This window comes from Mustela nigripes, chromosome 1 (assembly GCF_022355385.1).
Source record: "Mustela nigripes isolate SB6536 chromosome 1, MUSNIG.SB6536, whole genome shotgun sequence".
Taxonomy (NCBI): domain Eukaryota; kingdom Metazoa; phylum Chordata; class Mammalia; order Carnivora; family Mustelidae; genus Mustela; species Mustela nigripes.
The window spans coordinates 39,477,803-39,501,831 of NC_081557.1; the positions used below are offsets into that span (position 1 = coordinate 39,477,803).

The 24,029-nt window shown below is 42.3% G+C and overlaps 1 protein-coding gene across 1 annotated transcript in view; it reads left to right on the plus strand.

The window, feature by feature from the left end:
- Positions 1 to 24,029, plus strand: part of GALNT18 (polypeptide N-acetylgalactosaminyltransferase 18) — a 345,093-nt gene that overhangs the window by 1,691 nt on the left and 319,373 nt on the right. The gene's annotated exons all lie outside the window — the stretch shown is intronic.

Below are 24,029 nucleotides of genomic sequence, written 5' to 3' on the forward strand. Positions count from 1 at the left end.
CACGTTCACCCTTCTCTTTTCTTCACCTCCCCGCTTCCCCTGCTCTCTCCCAGGCGTGTGAGCTACTTAAAGGCAGGGAGCCTTGTTCACCTGTAAACCTGGCAGGCCAGCCAAGCTCTGGGGCCACTACCCAGCAGACCTGGGCAAATATCTAGTTGAATGGAAACCTTTCTCCCCCAGGAGTACTCTCCTTAATTTACAGCGTGGGTGTCTGGATCTGCTTTTGCCCCCACTGCCCCATGCCAAGGTAGGGATAGCTGCTGTGTTCACAGTTGGTATGTTTCCCCACATGTCCCAGAGAAGGTTCCCATGAGGGCGGGAGAGGTGCACTTATGGCTTGTGCTTTCTAAATGATGACTTCAAACCAAGGCCAGGGCTTGGGGGCACTTTTTAGCAAAGGAGACCCCTGGCAGCTTCTCCATCATACCTGCCTCTGCCTCTCAAACTGGCACTGGACTTGGCAGAACAATTTATCTATCTGATGGCTCCTGTTGCTGCTCTTTCTTACTTTTTCCATCCCATGGTCCGGACTGACAATTAATCAGCAATTGAAGTATAGTGTTTGCCCCAGGGTGATTCAGAATGTTCCTAGGGAGACACAAGGCCGTACCTTACTTTGACGTTTCCAGTTTGCTCACAGATTTTGAGAGATTTTCATTCATACATTCTCTCTCTCTCTCTCTGTGTGTGTGTGTGTGTGTGTGTGTGTGTGTGTATTCCTGGAAAAATGGTTCTCTTGTGCTTTCCAGTCTGCTCAGGGAGGAGGAGAGCCAGGTACCACTTTGGGAAGCAGTGAGGAGACATTGTTAACCCATGAGCTCATCACAGAGTAGCCCCTATCATGTTGAATGTGGACCATGTCACATGATTTATAAGGCTCTACATGAAAGTGAGTACGGTGTTGAAGCTGAAAGGAGCCTTTGTGAGTTTCTTCCCAAGAAACCTTATAACTGTGCATTGTTCTGAACTTTAAAAGATATACCTGAAAAAATTGGGAGAAATAAGAAGCAAAGACAGAACAGGGTTCTGAAGACATGGTTGGTCCAGTTCTCTTGTATATGTGCACTGACTGTATTAGGACTCCTATGGATATTCAGAAATGCCCAGATTCTCAAGACAGAAAGGCAGAAGCCACAACCGGTAGACCAGTGGGGAGGGGTCAGTGACTTGGGGAAGACTAGACAGGAGGCAGGTAGAGGGCAGAGATTACTTGTGTTGCGATAGTGATGACCGGTGACAGCTGTCCCAGTGGTGCTAGAGCCATCTAGAGCTAGGATGCAGGGAATTAAGTAAATTTAGGGATTTACTTGATTTAAGTAAGAGGTCTGCAAATTTGGGACTGGCCAAGTGCAGCTCTCTGAAGGCAGAGGATGGGAAAGGACAATCAGACTCTTGTAATTAGTGATGTGAACTGTTCCTGTGTATTCGCTGTTATTTCCTCAGCCTTTTGAGCAACCCAGTTTAGTCTGCTGAGCTGGGGGAGTGGGGAAAGGATAATGATAACAACTGAAAATTATATAGCACCCATTATGTGCCAGGTACCATTCTAAGTACTTTCTGTATATGTACTAATTTAATCACCACAACCCTATGAGATGGGTAATATTAACTCTATTTTACAGGTGGGGAGGTTATATGATTTGTCTCGGGTCACATCACCGGTACGTGGCAGTTTGGGCATTGAAACCCAGCTTATGTGGCTTCTCTGGAGTGTGTGTTCTTCACCACATCCTATACTGTCTCCTTAGAGGGCCAGCAGAGCACAGGGGGAGCAGTGCTCTCCTGGAGTTACTTGATGATGGGAGTGGGTGTCAGAATGAGAGACCTTGGAGGATGGCCAAGGAATGTTGAAGTCCTAGCCTTCCCACTTCGAGACTCTTCCGTAGATAAACTCAGGAAGCTCTAGGTTTTGTTTTATCTCATGCTAAGAGGCAGAGGTTACATTTACTAAAGAAGTGTCCATAGAGTACCCAGGACAGTTCCCGGCACGTCGTACAGAGCAGGTGTTGGATGGATGAACGCTTGGGAGAGTAATACACAGTGTGGGTGCCCAGTGCACCAGCTAGTTGTTAATGAAAGCGTCTCCATTCTCGAAGGAATATGTTTTGCTTTGGAGCCTTGCTCAGGCTCCTCTTTGCTTTGGAAGGGAAGTTGTCCCGGAAACTGCAAATGTCACAAAATGTTCAGCAGAATGTTCCATAGGACTTGCAATTAGAAGAGGCTTTGGAGCATCACCCTAGAGATCTGTTCTAGTCATGACTGAAAAGTTTATTTTCCTCTTGGGGGTTGCAGTGATATTTCATTTTAATTTGTTTTCTGATTGAATGATTTAATTAGATGGTGTTTGGGAATCTCTTGGGAATGTAAATTGCAGTTTTGAGAATTTTTTTTTTTTTAAACCAAATCTACGGTAAACGAGAGGGTGTATAGCTCCAGATTTCAAAAATAGCATCTTGTTGGATTAGAGACATGAAGCCCGTGTTAGTACAGGTTTGCTCTTGGGAGGAGAAGGATGGATGGCTGGAGGTGGTGAGGTGGTTGAGGCAGAGGGTGTGCTGAAGGAGGCCTATGTGTCGGCGAGACTGACGGGGGACGGCAGTGTTGGTGCAATTCTTATTTTGGAAGTCCAGTAGAACCTAAAACAGTTTTCTCCTTTTCTTGATTAGTACCTTTTTGAATCTGTAAAGAACGTGCCAATATTGAAGAAAATGCTTAAAGATGTATAAAATTGCCTCTCATGCATTGTACTCTGACCCAACTGTTTTGCATTTTGGAACATTCCCTTCGAACTTTGCCCATTTGCCTCCATATTAAAAAACAAGGGTAGAGTCATGGTTTGCCTCTGATTTTATATTCTGCTTTTTTTCAGCTTGCTTCTTGTTACAAGCCTTTTGTTCCTGTTTGCTACATAGTTTATTGATTCAGTCTTTATTTATTGGAGACCTAATAAGTACCAGGTAGCACACCAGGGAGGTGATGTTGGATATAGGGGTGAATCAAGACACTCCTGGACCCTGTCATGTAGACTTGTTTTTAAAGGACAACAGAATGCCTTTTATTCAATACAATTGGGGTTTAAGTTAGTTAATGGAAAAACCCGGCAAAGAGGAGAATGAAACAAAATATTGCACACGTGTATTAAATTTTTTTATATTGTTTTTTAATGTGCTGTACATTCACTTGCCAACCTTTTGATGTTAAGGCCAAGGCTTTGTCTTTGGGCTGGGTGGGCCAGCTGCCTTTCTGATCTTCCTCTTCCTTGCATAAACCACGCCCACAATGTCCTGCTTACGGAGACTGATTCCTCGTTCTGTTTTCTTTAAAATTCGCTAAGAACTTAAAGATGCTTATGAAGCAATCTCCATGTTAGTAGCCTAAATCTTTATGACTTTTGTCTTGTCCTTTGCAGTGATTTTGCTCATATGCAGTCAGACTGCTATGTAAGTGACTAGCTTTACAAAGTCTTTCCAAAGCAGTGAAATTAATTTTCTTCGAAACAACAACTCTCATTTTCTTAGCAGTCATATTCCATTGGTTTATAGAATATGTAATTAAATTATGCTGTTACAGTGACAAGTACCAAAAGTATAAACACATTTGGGAACAAACTCAGGGGACTGTTGGTACGCATACAACTCAATTGTTAGCTGGAGATGTGAGTCGGGGTGCCGTAGGAGAGAAAAGCTGCTGCAGAAGGACAAATGCATCTCAGGGCTTGTTTTCTAGAAGAGGGATTGAAGGTATGCTTCCTCTGGAGAGGTAACTAAGTGGATGGTTTTTAAAGAGAACTTATACTATATTTTTAATGACTGCCTAATATTCCATCATCAATTATTGATTTAGCCACTTCCCCATTATTGAACATTGGCTTTTCTACTATAATTAACGCAGAAATAAACGTCTTCACCTTGCTTTTCTTCTTTTGAACTATTTTTAAGTATCTGTTTCTAGAAGTGGGATTACTACTGACTCAAAGAGTATGGACATTTTGATGAAGGATTGTTTTCAAAATCTTTCCACGTGGCCACCAGCAAGGTATTACTGTACCAGTTTCACGGAGCCTGTCCAGCCTTGGGTGTTACTGTTAAACTTATTCTGGGCAAATGTAATCACTGGCAAGTGTTCTTTTCATCGGTACTCCTTTGATTACTGTACAGTTAGTATCCTCCCCCACCTGTGTTGGTTTTTGCCGTGTATTTATGTCTTCTGCCAGTTTTTCTCTTGGGATATCAGTGTTTGTGTATTATATATATATATATTTTATTTATATAGATCACTAAATATATATATGTGCACATACATATATATATGTAATATATATATATGTATACTGCCTGTATTCTATATTATATACGTAGTTTTTGCTTTACATGGATGACTTAGGGCAGTGTTTTTCGCACTCTGGCCCCAGGAGCCCCAGGCTTCTAGAAGGTCGGATCTGGGACCTGAGAAATAAAAGGGTCAAGTGAAGGCTCCTGGACCCCTTCTGCACGCAGTGTATCTCCTTGCAGCTAGTGTATCTCCTCCTTCATCTGTCTTATATTTGGTATTCTATAAAATATTTTTAAAAAGGCTCTGCTTCTTTTCTAAAAAAAGGTTGAAAATCACTTTTTTGGGAAAAAAAGAAAGATCAGACTGTTATATTTTTGTGAGGATGATGGTAGCATAAAGAATTCAAGAGAGTAAACAAATCTAAAAGGAAATTGAATTCCTGGGTAGTGTTCTTATAATATCTATTTACCCTTCTGAATACCATGATTAATAATGTATTACATTATATGACTAATTTCCAAGTCCATTATCTTACTTCACTGAGTCAAGATCATCCCAACAATGGGCAAAATGGATTATTAACTGCTTTTCGTTTCCTAAAAGTTTGTTAGGCATATTATGTGCATCTTAATGTGCATTAGGTCAGTAAAAACAGGTTGCTCACTGTGATTACAAAGCATACATGGTCCCTAAAAGTCAGAAAATGTCCTAGATCTGGGTGTTGGGAGCTAATTTTTTTTTGCCCCTGTAGCTTTTGGATGTCACCGAGAATTGGGTGGTGTCCTTCTCATCTGATCCCTGGCTTGGCAGGATTGTGAAGAGGAGAATACGATGTTTGCTGAATGTTTGGAGTTCATTTGAGGAAAGGGTGTCATTTAAACAGTAAAGCTATTTGTCCTTTGGAATGAACTGTGGCATGTGAAATTATATTAGTAACAGTGATTGATATTTTGAGAGAGTGCAAAAGCAGGATTTAGAAGTTGAGTTCAATTACCTTTATTAATAGCCCCAGACCACATCTTTGTGGAGTAGGAAAACCTTGCCAAAGCATACAACTTTTTCCCATGGCCAGAGACTTTTCATTTTTATCCAAAAGTATGTAGGCTGTAAAGTAAATGCATTCCACATTCTTTCCCACTCACTTGACATAAATTGTTATTTGCCCTTGATAAGTAGGTTGATGTAGAATCTCAAGGAGAATTCGGAATGAAATGTTGTTGAGCCACAGTCTGGTTCTCTGGTTTGTGAAGGCCTTGTAGGTCAGCTTCGGTCACTTGGGTTAGGCGGGTCTATATTTTTCCAAAGGTATTCATGGGATTCAGAGCCATGTACAAGGTTGCTGGACCATCTTCATTACCATCCTGTAGAAGTTCACTTCACTTAATTTGGACAGCTGAATGGGCTATTGCCTGGATTGGGGGGCTGGAGGGTCTCTTTCAGATCATTGTCCTTTTTCATTGCTTGGGCTCTATCCAAGAGTCTGGGACAGATGGCTGCCCCATGGAGAAGCATATAGGAAGGCAATTTAGCTGGAGGTGATGTCACACAGAAGGTTCTTTGGGGAAGCACCAGGCTGAATGCGTGGTGAATGTAGCCAGAAGGGAGCAAGATGGGATTTTGGGAGAAAGAGGATTATGCGTGAAGACGGAGGGGCAGAAGTCCATAAATGTGACATGGGCAACTGCAGGAGAGAGCAAGGAATGGAGTGGGTTAGCTCTGCTCCTTATGATCCAGATGAAATGAATGCTGGCCTTGAATGCTGGTCTCTCTAGGGCCAAAGGTTCTTGAACTAGGTAGTGATTGGATTATTCCATGGAGCCTACGATCATCAACTTATCAAATCTCGCTCTGCCTTTGGGGTCAGAGTCAGCTCCACTCCACACTGCAGTGTGTGAGCACAGAAGTGCTTGCGGTTTTCCCTTTCCTCACAAGCATGCCTCCACATGCAGGGTGCATGCCCCGGGGCGGGGTGAGGATGAAGCATGTCCCGACACAGGGCATTCGTTCTCACTCTGTCTCTTTCTCTCCCACTCCACAAAGCATATTAGTATGCAAGACAATGTGATAACCTTGAAATCCTTTCAATGTATTAGTTAAACCTAATCAGTCATATGTTTTGGTACTTAAATTATTGTTAATAACAAATTACCGCACAACTGTTCTGATATAAAATTTGTCGTGGTGGTGATTGGAAACGACTGCTCTTCTGGAATCTTATGTGTGGGTCTGTGTACTTTTTATGGACCCAGCTGAGTGCAGCCAGCTGGAACTTGAAGCAAGACGATTCCTGATTATGTGCACAATAATGCTTTGCTAGTTTTTTTCTGGCTACACGATTAAGGATTCAACTGTATTTGCTAGGACGAATCATCCCAATGGGTATGAGGTTCAAATGTAGCCTTTTCACTGTCCAACATTCAATGTCAGTTTTGTGAAGGTTTGCTTTTGGGAACTTTTCTGAAAGCCCTAAGTGCCCAGCCCCATGAGACCATGACAGGTTTCCTGTATGATGTCACTGCTGAAACGGCATTAGAACCAACAGACAATGGTCCTCTGGGCTACATTTTGTTACTACTTCCCTTTAAGAGTCACAAAAGTACCATGTTTGGGAAGATCCAGAGTAGTGGTAGCGACACCCTGCTTGCTCCTTGGTATGGATGAGAGCAATGAAAAAATGACGCCTGAAGAGGAGACTTAGAGCCAACCCTTTGGAATGAATGGCTTCACTCCACCATGGTCCAGAGTTTAAGACAGAGGTAGAGGGGCGCCTGGGTGGCTCAGTGGGTTAGGCCGCTGCCTTCGCTCGGGTCATGATCTCAGGGTCCTGGGATCAAGTCCCGCGTCGGGCTCCCTCTGTCAAATAAATAAATAAAAAATCTTTAAAAAAAAAAAAAAAGACAGAGGTAGAGAACCCTGTTTAAGACTGTTGGGCATTGCATTTCAAGCAGCAGTGCCTACTTGTTTGCTGTACCCGTCCATCTCTGTCCCCTGGGAGAGGCCATTAAAGGCCATTGAGATTCCAGAGGAATGGGTACATAATTCAGGGATCTGGATAGGACATGATTTGAAACCTGGGCTAATAAATGTCATGTTAATGGCATCTGGGACTCAGGAGGACAGTTCCAAAATTGCTTGAGCCAATGAATATAAGAGTAAGAAAGCCAAGAAAGGATTTGAAGCTCCAGAAGTGACAAATAAGAATCTTAGCCAAATCCTTGGTTTATTTTAAGAGCAACAAGCACACAAAGTATTGAAGATTGATTGTATCAGGAAGCACAGAGGAAGAGTTCTCCTATGTGTCAGGCACTGGCCTAGATGCTAGCCATAACTTTTTTTTTTCTTTTTCTTTTATATGACTGCTTTTTATCTCCACAACATGAGAGGACAGAGAGTTTCAGAGGTGAGAACATTGATGCATGGAGACTTAGAGACATAGAGTTTGCCCAAGGTCACACAGCTAATGGTGGTAGAGACAAGAAGGGAAACTATGCCTAGTATATATATCCTCTACAGAAGGAAAAAAAAGGTGAAAATTACACAGAGAGGACCAGGAGATCATTCTACTGAAGGCTGTGTTCAGGTGTAAGCTCAGAGGCCTCATCAGGTCAAGGGGAAGGCTGTAGGAGGCGGGAGCCAGGCAGGCAGGTGGCTTGGTTTGTTGTTGTGTAGGTGAGTGCAGTCGGGTTCCAGAGGCCATGGAGGGCTCTTTCTCTTGGATCATTGTGGATCTGCTAGGATCATCGTAAGCCCCCAGGAACTGTCCTGTGAGAGAAGCAGAGCATGCTATCTGCAAGCTAGAGCTCGTTCCAGTTCTCCTCAGGACTCGGGAACATTTACCATGTGCTAGGTGCTGTGCTGTGTGCTTTCCCATTCACTGGCATGGACATGTGTCTTCTCATTCCATTTGCCCAGGATTTCCCATGTTTCAAAACTGTAATTCCTGGGTCCAGGTGTCTCCAGCCTGGGCAAACCTAGATGGTTGGTTATCTTTATCTTCTCACGCTGGTAAATTCTGTTCAATGGCAACTCTTTGCATCAAAACAAAAACAGCCCTTCTGACTGCACTCTATCTGGGTCTTCTGCTTTCTGCTCTTGAATGTTGACTTTGTCTAAGTGTTGTAAAGAGGACACTGAGGGTCCCAGCAGCCCCTGCCCCATTCTCTCTGCCCACACAGGCTGTTTCCTCTTTCCTTTATTATTCCTCCTGCCTTGGCACTCTGTTTTTTAGCTGTCTGAGCCTCTCAGGATTTGGAAAGGAAAAAACAATTGCTGTAAAGGAAAGCTCTAATAAAGTGGTTTGGGCACAAAACATCAGCAGCTGTTTATTTGCCCAAAACAGTAGGAGTTTGTATTAATAACCTTTTGAGTTATATGCTGGGAAGTTAAAAGTAAGCAAAAATCTTACTTGAGACCCACAAATGTGACTTTATTCCTTTATTGAACTAATCTCTCTTCCTGTTTATGCTGGTGACATTTCTATTATCCGTATGGAAGATCCTTCTTGATATTCTGCTACAGATTTATTTAGCTCTGCCTTGGTTAGGGTCCCAGAGTAGAGGGGTTTTCTAGTTTCTTTTTATTGTAGTTATGATCCTTGGTGTTTATGTGGTTTCTGCCTCAAAGGATCTTGACAAACGGGGTAGGGTTTGTCTAACTAATCATCATAGTATTTCCCTGATGAGACAGTAGGGGCCATGGAGAAATGGGAGGGGTGTGGGAGAGCTTTACACCTGCCTCTCAGTTCAAGGGCTTGGAAAAGTGCATCTTTTAACTTTTATGGTTTCTTTCACATCTAAATCTCAGCTTAATAATAAACAAATCCTCTGACTTGCTTTATTTTCTAAAAGACCATTTGGAGGAAAGTATACCGTGTTGGGATTATGAGGTAGACCCTTCAAGTCTGTAATTGGGCCAGGCTTTAAAAAAATATTTTACTAGACTGTGGAGATTTATGTTAGCAGGGAAATCCAGTGGAAAGTGGATAAAAAGACTTTTATCAGTGATTCAAAAATTGGAAAAAGGAACCAGTGAGGAAGAAATAGGCCTGCACTTATCTGGAGAAGAGCTGGGAAGAGGAAGAGAATTAATGTTTGTTGAGCATCTATTAGGTGCTAACTGCATCACTCATGTTACCTCATTTTAACCTTGTAAGCAACCTTGTGGGATATCGTTAACCCCCGTTCTGCAGAGGAGGAAATTAAAGCTCAGCGACTGTAGTTCTCTGTCCAAGATCATGCAGTTACTACGAGATAAAATCCCATTTTCTCGGCGAAGCCCCCTTCGTCAGGGGCCAGTGATCCTCTTGTTTTCCTGCTCCAGTGATCCTGATGGAGGGAAAACAGGCTTATCTCTTACTTTCAGCAGAAAGGTTGCAGATGAGATTGGAAGGATTCCTGAGAGAAGCAAGGCCATGAGATGGGTTACCAAGCGACTGGTTTGCTGGTATCCTTCCCTGGAGACACAGAAGGATGTCTGTGCCAGGAGCTGTCTGAGATGGAGAGCTCAGGAAAGCTGAGAGAGGCTCCGTGAGTGGCTCCAGAAGCCGTCCGTATAGCTTTCTTCAGGAGGGGACTTAGTGTGAATAAGACCAAGTCCTCCACTCACTCAGACCTAAGGGTTTTGAGGCTCCTCCAGGCTCAGGGCATGGAGTCAGGTTGGGGACCATGGAAGGGACTGGTGCATACAAAAGAAATAGCAGACATGTTCAGGTTTGCCAGAAACTTCCCATTTAATGGAAGACATGGGATATTCAGGTAATGTATAGGCAACGATGGGCCCCTAGCTCTGTGGGCAGATGTAAGAGGTAGACACCACTGCTGGAATTGTTTATTGGGCTCTGGTGCGGTGGTGGGGGTGGGCGTGAAATGGTTGGGAGAAACTGCAGACCTGCTTCCATGTTCCTGTTTTTCCCCAGTGTGGCTGGGAATTTGACAGGGACCTGGGATGTACTCCTGCTTTCTATTGGTCACATACTCAGAACCTTCTGTTCCTTCATCCAGCTAGCACTTATTGAGCACCTAGTGAGGATATTTCAGTGGAACAAAGACAAAAATATGAAGAGTCCCAATTAAACAAGATGGTCTGGAGCTCTCCTATCAGGAAAGACTTGGAGAAAGTTAGGTGTGAACTCTGTCTGGGGGAGAGCTTTCTAGGTGGAGGGAATGGCCAGTGCAAAGGCCCTGGGGTAGCAGTGTGCTCAGTGTGTTAGAGGAACAGTAAGGTAGCTAGTGTGGCCAGAGCAGAGTGATTATGGGAGAAAGGGTGGGGGATGAGGCCAGAGAGGGGCTGGTTGAGGAGCAGGTTGTATAGGCCTTGGAGGCCACTGTGGGAGGAATAGGGAACCCTTGGCTGGGGTGCCAAGGAGCCCAGCTTTGAAAGGCATCAATCCAGACTGTTTTGTGGCTATTTCCTGAGCACTTCTCATGGGCTTGACTCTGTGCAGGCATGTCAGGAGACAACAAAATATACAGGTCATGGTTCTTTCCTTTAAGAAGTTCATAATCAAGCTGAGAAGACAATGCAAGAAGAGTGCATTGTCAGAACGGACTTCCTCAAGAAATTGGAATTTATGACACATCCTGAAAGAATGAGGAGGATTTATAGGAGTGGAATAGGGAAGATTTGGAGAGAGTAAGCTCAGATATAAGTAAAACCAACAGTTACCTGAGCCTCTCATCTAGGGTGGGAAAAAGTGCAGGCAGTCAGTGGCTGGAATCAGCACTGCCCTTTACAGGTTGGGTGACCTTGGAAAAGCCTCTTCACTCTCCTGTGCCTCAATTTCCCCAGCTATAGAAAAGACAGCCATTGATCCTTTAACACTGTGGGATTGTTGTGGTGATGAAATGAGATGCCAGGCAGAAAAGCGCTCCCACCCTGCCTGTGTCCAGGGTAGGAATGGGGGGCAGGAAGCACATTTTTTCCTTCAGGCTCCCTCCCTTCCCACTGTCCTTCATTTCCACTCTTTCTTTTTTGGACTTCACATAGAAAATACAACCAGGAATATATTCTCTGCTCGAAACACCTGGAAGAGCAGATCTGAGGCCCGTTTCGGTGCCATTAGACATGATGTGCGTGCTAAGGCTTTCCCAGTTCTATCCGGCCCAAGAAGGTCAGAAGTGAGCTTAGAGGGGCGCCCAAACTAATGCTAATGCACAAGTGTCTCAGTCTGACTCGCCTCCTGTTCTGAAATTCTAAGCCTGCCAGCCTGGGGACTTGCCCCTGTTTGTAGAGAAAGATTTGCTTTGTAAAACCCACTCGGCATGGCAGCGGGCAGCAGACCATGTCAGGAATGTGCTGCGCTTATAGGAAGCTTGGCTGGGGGGAGAATGATGCAAGGTGCCCCTTACCTGGCCAGAGTCTCACGTCCCCAGTGATGGAGGGGTGGGGGCAGAAGGAGAGTCTCCTGCAGGAGAGACTTGGGTTGTCTTGTGTTTCTACCGCCTGACAGGATTTGGAGCCACAGCAGCCTATCTTCCTGCCAGGGTGAATTTGATTTAACTCAAAGCAACGTGACTTATAATTTCAATTGCAGGCAGGAAGGTGTGATTTAAGACAATTGTCAAGAAGACTCAATTTAATCTTTTCTTTCTTCCCCCTCTACAAAATGTGCATTTTGTGGGATGGTATAATTTTAATATCCATTCTTTACAACCCAGACCTAGATGTAGTTTCACATTGGGAAGATACACTCTACATCTTTTTTTTTTTTCTTTTAGTACTTATCTATTTAAAGTTCTCGCGAAAAAGATTCCTTTGTAGTGACAGCAGAAAACGGAGAGATGGTTTTGCTTTCTTACTAGAGAGAATTGTGGAAAATCACTGTGAAACCTCCTGGGCAATTGCTGTTTCTTGATGAGCAGGGCTTATTTTGGTCACTTATAGACAGATAATTTTGTTAACAAAACAAGGAAAATCATTATTTTATTTAACTAAAGCTATACAATGGTGAATTTTAAATGTTTTTCAACAACAGCCAATTTTTTTTTTTTTATTTTAGCAAAATAGGCATTGGTATTTTTGAGTTTGTAATTACTTTGGAAGTACAGAAAGTTGACTTGATTTTTGTAAATTGAAAATTAAATGTCTTATTTCACCCTGGTCCATATTAGTAATGTATAGTATTGTTGTGCAACTCGATGCAGTCCTTCCCTCTTGCCTCATATGTTAGCAAAGAAAGATGAGCTTTCTAAAGTTGTATCTTAATTGTGAAAGCTCTAGTCTTGTAAAGATCTAGAAGGATCTTTACTTAGAATTGGAGCATGCTAGAGCCTGGGAGTAACATCAGTAAACACTCCCTCAGCCTGTTAGCTGAGGGATCCAAGGCCTGATGCAATGTGGTGATGGCCCTGGCAGTTTTCTCCTGGGACCTGGAGACTTTGGGGTAAGGATCTAGAGGTCTGATTCAAGTCTAGAAAGCTTCCCTCTACATCCTCTTACTTCCTTCAACCTCAGAAGAAACTTCTGCAGTGGGGAAGTAAATCTTTGGTTATATATTCTCAGATGAAGCCGGATGCTTAAGGGACAAGGGGATGGGCAGATTTCCTTAGCTGGGGTCTGTGGGGAGCCCTTAGTTCTCTTTCTCTGGCCTGTCTGGGTCCCTGGGGCTTGCACTCGACTTCCTAGGATCATCTTCAGAATTGAGGACATAGCTGTTAGCAGGACCTGACTTCGGTTTCAAGCAGTGCGTGCCAGCTCCTGGGATGCAGCCTCTATGTTGGGAGCAGGCTTCTTCCCAGCTTTGCAGATCCCAGCAGTGGTGTCCATGGAAGAGGGGCAGAGATTTTACACCGAGGAGAGGAAATGAGAGAAAATTGACATTTATCGGGCGCTGAGTAGATGTTTGGCACAGTTTAGTTCACTTCATTTTATATAAGCCTGAAAATAGGCCCATGAGATCATTAGCCCCACTTTCTAGATGAAAAAGTTGTACTGTATTGTAACTATTAATCTCCTTTTCCCATTACACTGTGGGTTCCTTGAGGGTGGAGGCGGGTCCTAATTTTTCCATTCTCCTGTTTGATCCAGTGACAGCCATGTAGTTGGGGCTAAGCAGGAATTTGTTGAGTGACTGAATGGATAAATAAACAAGCCTTCCTAAAACCACTTACTTACTAAGTACATTCATAACCAGGTGTCTGGCTTCAAAGCTGTCTGGAAGGGAGGCCAGGGGACTGTAGACCTGATTCTCATCCCTCCAAGCTTGGGGGAGGCTTGCACGAGGTGGTCTTAGGCTGTGTCCTCCTTCTGGGTCAGGGACAGGAAAACACACATTTCTGGGGTCTCTTTCAAGGCACCTCATAGCACACACTGCTGTCGCAAGCTTTAATCAAAGGGAAACAGCAGCTCAGTGGAGAAAGTGTGTGTGTGTGTGTGTGTGTGTGTGTGTGTGAGTGTAGAATGTGCTTTCCTGCACTGAGATCCCCCAGGAATCAGCTGGTGAGAGGAGCTTGAAGCCTTCAGGGGACCCTCGATATCTTTATTTTAATAAAGCTGTCACTTGTGGTCACTTTCAAACGAAAGCAATCTTGTGGGTGTAGAAGGGGAGAAATAAACCTGCACCAAAAGCAGAGAATAATGCCAGAAAAGATGCAGCTGAACAGGGAGGCTCCGCTTCAAAAGGAAGGACAGAGTCGAGGTCATTTAAATGGACACCCAGAGAGTCACCAGGAAGGGGAAAGCATAGCTGAATTTCCAGAGAAGGATCGAGAGTTCCTCAGGGCCCCAGGAGCTAAAGGGAAAGGTGGTCTTTGGCTTCCCAGCCCATGTGGCAGTGGCTTGGCCTCCTGTCTGCACTGGGGCCTCCGAGAATCCCAGAATGGATCCCTTCATCGTGAGGTGGCTTTAGGGTGGCAGTGGTAAGTTGGGACCATCTCTTCGCTCACTCAGGAGGGAGGTGGCAAGAACTGTCTGCTGAGAGGAGGGAGGATTCTCCAGGCTGCTCTGAACTCAGGAGAGGGTTTTTTCTCCTTACCTGCTTTGTTGAAATTCCTTGGGCATTAAGGGCTGAAGATGGCACGGGAGTGGAGTGAGAGATTGGACAGGCTGAACCCCCTTGGTCTCTGGTGGCCCCTCGGGGAATTACCCCCTCAGGGGTGTTGGTTTGGGTTTGGATCTGTGCACCTTTCATGGTGGCCCAGTATGGCTTCTCCCACCTGCACCCATCAGTGGACCCAGGAAGTGGGCCCAGGAAGAAGATTCTCCGACTCGGCCCAGTGGGACGGAGCAGCCTATTAACAAGAGCCTCAGATTACTGTGATTTTTCTTTTCCTATTATTCCCTGATATTTTCAATTTGAAAAGAATCATTTAAAAAGTAGGGGTAGAAGAGGGCATAGTAGACATAGGGGAAAAATTGAAAATGTCATTTAAAAATGACTATTTCATTCTTTTTCACTTCAGCAGACAGATGGCCGCCTCACCTTTTGCCCACGGCCAGGAGCAATAGCCTGACGGGTCAGCCGAGGAGAGCAGTGATTTTATTTTTCTTTTCATTTCAAACAGATTGTGTAGCCCTTGGGGTGTGGGGGACCAGTGGAATGAAACTCTGGGCCTGGAAACTAATTATGCCTCCCTGCATGGCTGAGCTAGTTAATACCAAACTGTCATTGAGGCTGATTCTTCCCTGGGGCAGAAAAGCTTCCCAAATTCCTTATCTCTTTCTCTTTGCCATGGGAGTGGAGGCCTTTTGGTTTTTTGTCAGTTTGAGAGAACAGGAGCACAATTCGGGAAGCTTCTGGAAGCTCTGAAATGGGGCTCTAGGTTCTGGTTCCAAACGTGCCCTTCTGCTACACAGCAGCCTCACCTCTGCCAGCTCAGAGGAGGTTTTGAGTTTAGAGTCAGATAAATTGGGCTCCAATTTGGGTGCTGCCACTCCCTGGTGTGATGTTGCCCGGGGCTGCCCAGAGTATCTGGGACTGTAAGCATATCGCTTGCCCTCCCTCTTCCTCTCCACTCCTCGGCAACGTGGGCTTAATGATGGCTCACCAGACCAGTATGCCTGCCTCCCTTTGCTTTGCTGATCCTGAAACTGAGAGCCAGCCAGATACATGGTATGGTCAGCATGGTGTCACCAGTGGAAACCACCTGAGATGCAGAGAGGCAGAAATTCAGTAATGCCTTTAAATGGATTTTTAACTTATTAAACAAACCATTTGACAAATAGTCACACATATAAGAGTAAGACATATTTATTTATTCAATCTACAGATAATAAACACAGTATGCTGAACTCTGACCCCAGTACGTTCTATCCCTTTCCCCAATTTGGAGACCTGGGGCTTGTCGTCTGTGCAGTCCCCAGCCAGCCAGGTGTCTCAAACAGTGGCTCCAATAAACTCTCTGAGTCTTTTTAAGGACAGAAAAAGAATTTTAAATATTGGGTAGTGGCATTTAAAAATATAGCTTTTGTGTCAACATGAAGATCATGAATATTCAGTTTGTACACAATCTTGAGCAATTAGACAGATGCATATTTCCAGGGAGGGTATGTTATCCTGATGGCTGAGGGGATTGGGGCTGTCTATCATTTCAAAACCAGATTTCCCTGGTGACTTCTGAGTCTGGTTTTAAGAACATTTGGGAATGAAGTCTCAGAGACAGCCCTATTAACTCCCCCCAACTTTGCCAGGCTATGTTCCCCTTGCCTATATCCATAGACCTGGCCTTTACCTGAGAAATTTCCAAGTGGCCCAGGAGCGTAAACCCCTTAGATTCTAAATGTGATGACTGATTGAGAGCTAAAACAAAGCAGCCCATTTCCAGCCTTGGAGGATGGGTTTGACGTGGCAACACTCAGCCTTGGCTGCTGGTGTTTTTTTGTTTAGGGCCCTGTCTCCCCATGTTGAATTCCTATTAGAATTAATTGATTGTCTTTGGAGAAGCACCAAACACAAATCGAGCTAGTTGATGGGACGACACAGCTTAGAACTGCCGCCTTTAAAAGAAGACCTTGTATCAGCCAGGAATCCCTTATGACTTTTTAGGAGAACCAGAATTTTAGCCACTATGCATTTCCAGGTTTTCTGGGGCAACCCACTTTCAAATATTCTGATCTGTTGTCTCCAGAAACTGTCTAAATGAATTGTAAATTCTAGTATTTCCAACACTTACTGCCCATATTGACTCTCGTACCTGGAAGCAGTACAAAGCCCTTGCCAGAGCACATGTCCCTTATTTTTAATTTAGAAAATATGGCTACAGTGAAGTAAACAGAGTACTGGTAAATGGAGCCAGCTGTTCCCTACATGATTCTTTTTTTCAGTACAAATCACATGGGGTTAGGGGACGCACCTCAGGGATGACAGTATGAGGAGATCTGTGGATCCTTTCCCCAGTGATACAAACATAACTGGTGAAAATTATTTTAAAAACCCCAACCACTTAAAGTCTCTGGAAATTGTTCTGTATGCATACATGAAGTGGAAAAAGAGTTATTCAGGAAAATCTACCCAATCTCAGTAAGAAGAGCAACGTTGTGTCTTTCGAGACATGACCTGCTCCCTCTTTGAACCCCGACTCAGAGACAGAGCTGTTCTCTGGGCAGATGTGGACTTTCTCTTTCTCCTAACTTAGGAGGCTTTCTCTTTCCCCTAACTCCTACTCTAGGTTTTTCTCTTTCTCCTAACTTCTACGCTAGGGTATGGTTTGTCCTGAGGAAGGGCAGGCCACTGCATTTCTCATCTCTCCCAAATCTGAGTTGCAGAAGCTTTATTCCATGCAAGCATGGGTGGGAAGCCTGGGGCTGCTTTCTGCTACCCACGGCCATCTTACAGGGTAGAAGCTCTATCTGAGGCCAAGAATACCGGGTCCTATTCACCACCAGCCCAGCTCACACATTGGGTGAAATTGCCATCCAGGAGAGGCCTTCCAAAACAGTGGCTACCATCCCCACCCAGCACCCCACCCATAGAGCAGGCCTGTCAATGAGAGAATCGGGCTGCTATTCCCCACCTCTTCCCCTACACCCCACCCAGCTCTAGAGTGGTGGTCCAGAGATTCTGCCTAGGTGGCTGTAAGAACAGAGTTCTGTAGCTCTCCCTAAAGGAACTGACTTTATTTGGAACAGAGTGTGAGAAATTTTAAGCTTTAGAAACTGATGAACATTCAAGAGGAGGCTGGTAGCTCCGTGATAGGAACAAGAGATACAGTGGGCCAGCTGGACCTGCTAGAAGTTTACAGGGAGAACCAGAGAAAGAGACAACCGAAAAGAACCCTCCTGGGATTAAAACAATCCACAGAGATTGGCTTCCAAGGCAACCCCTACAAAGGAGCCTGAATTTGAGTGGATCAGACTGTGGAGCAATTTATACCCAAGGGCCCTGTTGGAAACAGTAGAGCAACTGGGTGGCAATTGGTGAAGGCTGACAGCTGGGTGTGATTCTAATAGAGCAGTCCTGTTTAGTCCAGCTAAACAGGGAGATAAGTGAAAGAGACAGTAACAAAAACAAACAAACTAAAATGCCCTGCTACACTACTGTTATCCCAGGAGACTGGATAGAGGGAGTCAGGAACATTATGCATGTGACCAGAGCTACACCCTTCAAAGGGTTGACGTTAGAGGCTACGCACTTGGTGGCGTAAAGGATTTCACTGAACCAGTCCATCTAAGTCAAGAAACATAAGCAGATAACACCCACAAGTCCTGAGTGGAGGTTGGGAGTGGGGGAGTGATCATAACCAGAATGGCTAAAATAAATTATCTAAAATGTCCGGTTTCCACAAATACTTAAGAGACATCTAAGACAGAGGAATGTAAAGAGAAAAAGAGCAGATAACAGAAATTGTCTTTAAGGGGACCTGGATGTTGGGCTTACCAGACAGACTTCAAAAGTAGTTATTGTTCAAAGAACTAAAGGAAACTTTGATGAAAGACTAGAGGAAAGGATGATGACAATATCATATCAATAGGGAATATCAATAAACAGATATAAACTAAAAAAAGAATAAAGTTGAAATTCAGGACCCGAAAAGTAAAAAAAAAAAAAAAAAAAGAAATTAAAAATTCACTAAGGACATTTAAAATTAGATTTCAGTTGACAGAAGAAATTATCAGCAAATTTAAAGACAGATCAACAGAGATTATGAAATCTGAAGACAAGGGAGGAAAAATGAATGAAGAAAAATGAGCTGAGCCTTATAGAGAAATGTAGGACACCATGAAGTGTACCAATGGCATGTCTAATAAGAGACAAAGAGAAAACCTTGAACAGAACAGAACAGAACAAAACTAACTACAAAACTACCTACAAGAGAACTCCAGTAAGATTAACAGTTGATTCCTCCTCAGAAACAATGGAGGCTAAAGATATTATATAGAGCAAAAGTATCCTTCAAAAATGAAGGCAAAACAAAGACATTTCCTGATAAATAAAACTGAGAAAATTTGTTGCTATCAGGTCTACCTTATAAGAAAGGACATTCTTCAGGCTGAATGTGAGTGACATCAAACAGTATTCAAAGTTACACACAAAAAAATAAAGAATATCGGGGCACCTGGGTGGCTCAGTGGGTTAAAGCCTCTGCCTTCGGCTCAGGTCATGATCCCAGGGTCCTGGTATAATTCTCATACCATTCCACTGGCCTATTTAAAGGGTATAATTCAATGGTTTTCGGGCTGTCCGCTCCGCAGAGAGCCTGCTTCCTCCTCTCTCCCTTTCTACCTGCCTTTCTGCCTACTTGTGATCTCTGTCTGTCAAATAAATAAATAAAATCTTTAAAAAAAAATAAAGAATACCAGTAGATATAATTTTATAAGCGATTTGAAAAATATAATTCCATTATTTCTCATTTCTTCTCTTAACAAATTTAAAAAGGAACTGTATAAAGCAATATATATTGTATAATTATACTGCTGGGCATATAACATATAGAAATGTAATATATTTGACAATAATAGCACAAAAGCACAAAAACGAAGAGGAGGCACTAAAGCTATATAAAGAATAAAAATTCTATATTTCACTAGAATTAACTTAATAGACTTGGATAGATTAAGATGTCTGTCATAAACTCTAGACCAGCCACTAAGAAAATAATCCAAGAAATGTAGTTAAAAATCACTAAAGAAGTTAAATTGTTGTCCATTGAATGATGGATGGATAGACAAAATGGTATATATATATGTAATGGAATATTATTCAGGCATAAAAGGGAATGAAGTACTGATACCTACTATAGCATGAGCCTTGAATATGTTGTGGTAAGTGAAAGTAGCCAGATGCAAAAGACTACTTATTGTGTCAGTTGATTTATATGAATAGTTAGATCTGTAGAGACAGAAGGTTTGTTAGTGTTTCTTTAGGGTTGGGTGTGGGAATGAGGATGGGAATGAAAAGTCATTGCTAATGGGTACAAGGCTTCTTTTGGGAGTAATGAAAATGTTCTAAGCTTAGATTGTAGTGATGGATGCACAGAGCTCTGTGAATACACCAAAAACCATTGAATTAGACCCTTTAAATAGGCCAGTGGAATGGTATGAGAATTATTATCAGTATAACTATTTAAAAATTCCATGGGGCTATTAATTTTAAGAACTGACTTAAGCTAGTGGTTTTCCATCTTTGGTGGATAGAAGAGAGCCTTTCTACATTGAAGACATTTCTGGAATGAGGTCTATCTGGAAGGGAACTACAGATACCAATGTACTATGGCCATCTGGACTTTATAGCACTGTGCTTTCTCCTCTCATTCCATATAGACACAGACTCTTGTGCAGAATAACATATACTTTCAATTCCAAAAAGATATATTTACTATGTTTGTCTCCTAGCAAAACAGAGAGGAGCTGAGAAGCAAAAAAAAAAGAAAAAGAAAAAAGAAAAATCCTTCATTTAAAATTCTACCACTCCCCATAGTACAAACATGAGGACCAGATCTTTGAAACAGGGAAACAGGGAAACAATGTTCCAATGTTCCAATGATCGTATCCATAGAACCTGAGAGTGCAATTGGGTAAGCCTGGAAATTTTTAGATGGTAAAATCACTTATAGTAGCCTCTGGAGATTGTAGGGAAAAATCAGGTATGGGTTTAGATACATAAATTTCCCAATGGTATTTTGAGATGTGGTATGTAGAGAAAAGAAAACAAAATCTCTTGTATACCTTTTGTTAGCATCTGTCTGTTTCCCGAGAGAGAAGGTCAAGCTTTATGGTGCCTTTCAGAAATTTGGAAAGCGGAGGAAGGGATTTGGGATGGACCTTTCATGTCATAGATATTTTAGACTCATGGACAGACAAAGCTGGAAGGATCCCTTGAGACCCTCTAGTCCAAGGAGTACAGACTCAAATGCCAGGCTGGTAACTTAAATGGCTCATAAGGGCTTGTTATAATATAACATGGAACAGCTGGGACTACAGAAAGGGAACATTGTTTGTCTTGCCTAGAGGGGGCTGCAGCGGACAGGTTGTAAAGAAAGGTTGGGTTATACCTGTTCTGATCTGACTCCTGACATTTTATTTACAAGAAAGGTGTCCAGAAGCCTTGAGAAGGAGATGACTTGTTTAGTTCAGAGTACTGTGTCTTCTCTTCATACTTTAGAGCTGTATTAAACTATTTCCAAGATGGGTCCCACACTCCCTTAGAAATCAGCTTCTTCCTACCCTTGGCATTTCAGAATTGGGACTCCCATAAAATTGTGGGTTTATCTCTGGGCTCTCTATTCTGTTCCATTGATCTATGTGCCTGTTTTTTGTTTGTTTGTTTGTTTTTGTGTGTGTGCTGGTACCATACTATTTTGATTACTTTAGTTTTGTAGTATATCCTGAAATCTGGGATTGTGATGACTTTAGTTTTGTTCTTCTTTTTCAGGATTGCTTTTGCTACTTGGGGCCTTTTATAGTTCCATACAAATTTTAGAATATTTGTTCTAGTTCTGTGAAAAATGCTGATATTTTTATAAAAATTTTGTAAAGATTGCTCTAAATCCGTAGATGGCTTTAGGTAATATAAACATAGTAATCTATAACAAAGGAGGTAAAAATACATAATGGGAAAAAGACAGTTTCTTCAACAAATGGTGTTTGGAAAACTGAACATTACATGCAAAAGAATGAAACTGTACCACTTTCTTATACTGTATACAAAAATAAACTCAAAATGGAGCAAAGACCTAAATGTGAGATCTAAAACCATTAAAGTCCTACAAGAAAACATAAGCAGTAATCTCTCTGACAGCAACCATAGAAACTTTTTTCTAGATATGTCTCCTTTGGCAAGGGAAACAAAAGCAAAAATAAACTATTAGGAGTACACCAAGATAAAAACTTTTGCGCAGTAAAGGAAACCATCAACAAAATGAAAATGTAACCTACCAAATGGGAGAAGGAAGATATGTGCAAATGATATATATTTGATATATATGTGATACCCAAAATATATGAAGAACTTATACAACTCAACACCAAAAAACCAAATCCAATTAAAAATGGGTAGAAGATATGAATAGACATTTTTCCAAAAAAGACATCCAGATGGCCAACAGACACATGAAAAGATACTCAGTATCACTCATCATCAGGGAAATGCAAATCCCAAACATAATGAGCTATCACCTCACACCTGTCAGAATGGCTAAAATGATAATAATAATAATAATAAACAAGTGTGGGTGAAGATATGGAAAGAAAGGAACCCTTGTGCACTATTGGTGGGAATGCAAGCTGGTGCAGCCACTCTGGAAAATAGTATGGAAGGTCCTTAAAAAATTAAAAATAGAGTTATATATGATCCATTACTTGGTATTTGCCCAAAGAAAATGAAAACATTAATTTGAAAAGATATGTGCACTCCTTTGTTTATTGCTATTATTTACAGTAGCCCAGATATAGAAGTAGCCCAAGTATCCATTCTTAGATGAATGGGTAAAGAAGATGTTGGTTATAGAGTCATATATATATATATTACTCAACTATAAAAAAGAATGAAGTCTTGTCATTTGCAAAAACTTGGGTGAATTTTGAGGGTGTAATCTAAGTGAAGTAAGTCAGAGAAAGAAAAATACTATATGATTTCACTCCTATGTGAAATTTAAGAAACAAAACAAATGAATAAAGAGAGAAGATAAACAGACTCTTAAATACAGAGAACAAAATTGTGGTTACCAGAGGGGAGGTAGTTGGGGGGGATGGGAGAAATAGGTGAAGGTAATTAAGAGTACACTTAACATGATGAGCACTGAGTAATGTATAGATTTGTTGAATCAATATATTATACATCTGAAACTAGTATAACTCTGTATGTTAATTATACTTGACTTACAGATAAATAAATAAAGATTCAAAGAGTTAGGACTCCCAGATATGCTTTTGGGATTGGTAGAACTTTTATGTGAAGTATGCTCCCATGTTTTCACTGTCTCTGGTTTCCTAAGAAGGAATTGTATATATTCTTTTTCTGAATTTAACGTTGTTTTGAGCTTGTGCCAGGCTCAGGGTATGTGTTGTGTGCCCTAGGTGAGGGAGCATGATTCCATGAAAGGAACTTTGGGGCAGGAGCCCCTTGGTTTGGCCTGGGAAAGTGGAGGACAGTATTGAGAAGACCGAATGGCTCAGGATTATCTAGAAAACTCAGTCCATTTCCTTGCAGGAACAGCATGTCAATATGTTTTTGTCTGCTGAACAATGTGTGGGAAACATCTTTGATTTTTTTCTAAGTTACAGTGCATATAATTTCTTAGCATTTTGCATCCGGGAATTGATTAAAGCTTTTCTGTCTCTTTAGAGTCATTAAATAGAAAAATATCTGCTGGAGACAGATTGACAGTGTTTCTAGGGACTCTCTTAGAGAATAGGAGTCTCCTTAACTGGTCAGAAAGTTTGTTCTGATCTGTGCTGAATAGACATGAATAGCTATGTTTACTGAGGATTTGTTATGTGCCAGGTACTATGCCAAGTGCTATATATGAATTATCTCACTTTACCTTCATAGCAGCAGTCTGAGATGGGTACTTTTGTTATCCTCCTTTTCTGATATTAAAATTGAGCCACATAGCATTAATATACCCAGGGTTACATAGTTACCTGGTAGGAAAGGAATTGACTCTCTGTGATCTGACAGCAGAGTCTGAACCTTGACAACTGTGTTATATCAAAACCAGAACCCTTAAGTCCTTGTAGTATTTAATTACAGCTAGGGGTGGGCTTTTGGAATTACAGATATGTTCTTGGGGCCTCAAACCTTGTAACTGGTGTATTTTGGTCTCTTCAAAGTATATGCGAGACCATTAGCATGGCTGGGCTCATTGTATTTCTATCCAGCACTAAAGAGGAAGTTTATCTGTCACTGACTTACCCTCCTCTGACCCTCACTCCCCCAACATCCACTCAAGAGTGAGTATTCCCATAAAGTTGTTTGAAAATGACAGCAGTATGCCTTAGAGGGCTGCTTTCCTTGTGGATGGAATGACTGTGGTTGAAGATATAAAGGTGGAAGAGAAAATTCAGGCTGTCAAGACCTCCCTCACCACTGGCCTATAAAATAGAAAAGGGGTGTTTGGTATAATCTTCAGATACAAATGAGGAACCTGAGAAACACAGATGAGAAGGAACTCAATGAAGTTCATGCATTTCAATCAACCATCAGCCAAATACTGTGTGAGGTGCTTTATATATATGATCTCAGTCAATCCTCATAATAACCTTGTTCAGCAAAAGGAACATCCCTGTTTCACCTATGAGGAAAGGGAGGCTTCAGAAGCACATTAGAGAGTGACATTTCACTCATATGTACCAGGTACACTGGTGCAACCTTACAGCCGGAGTCC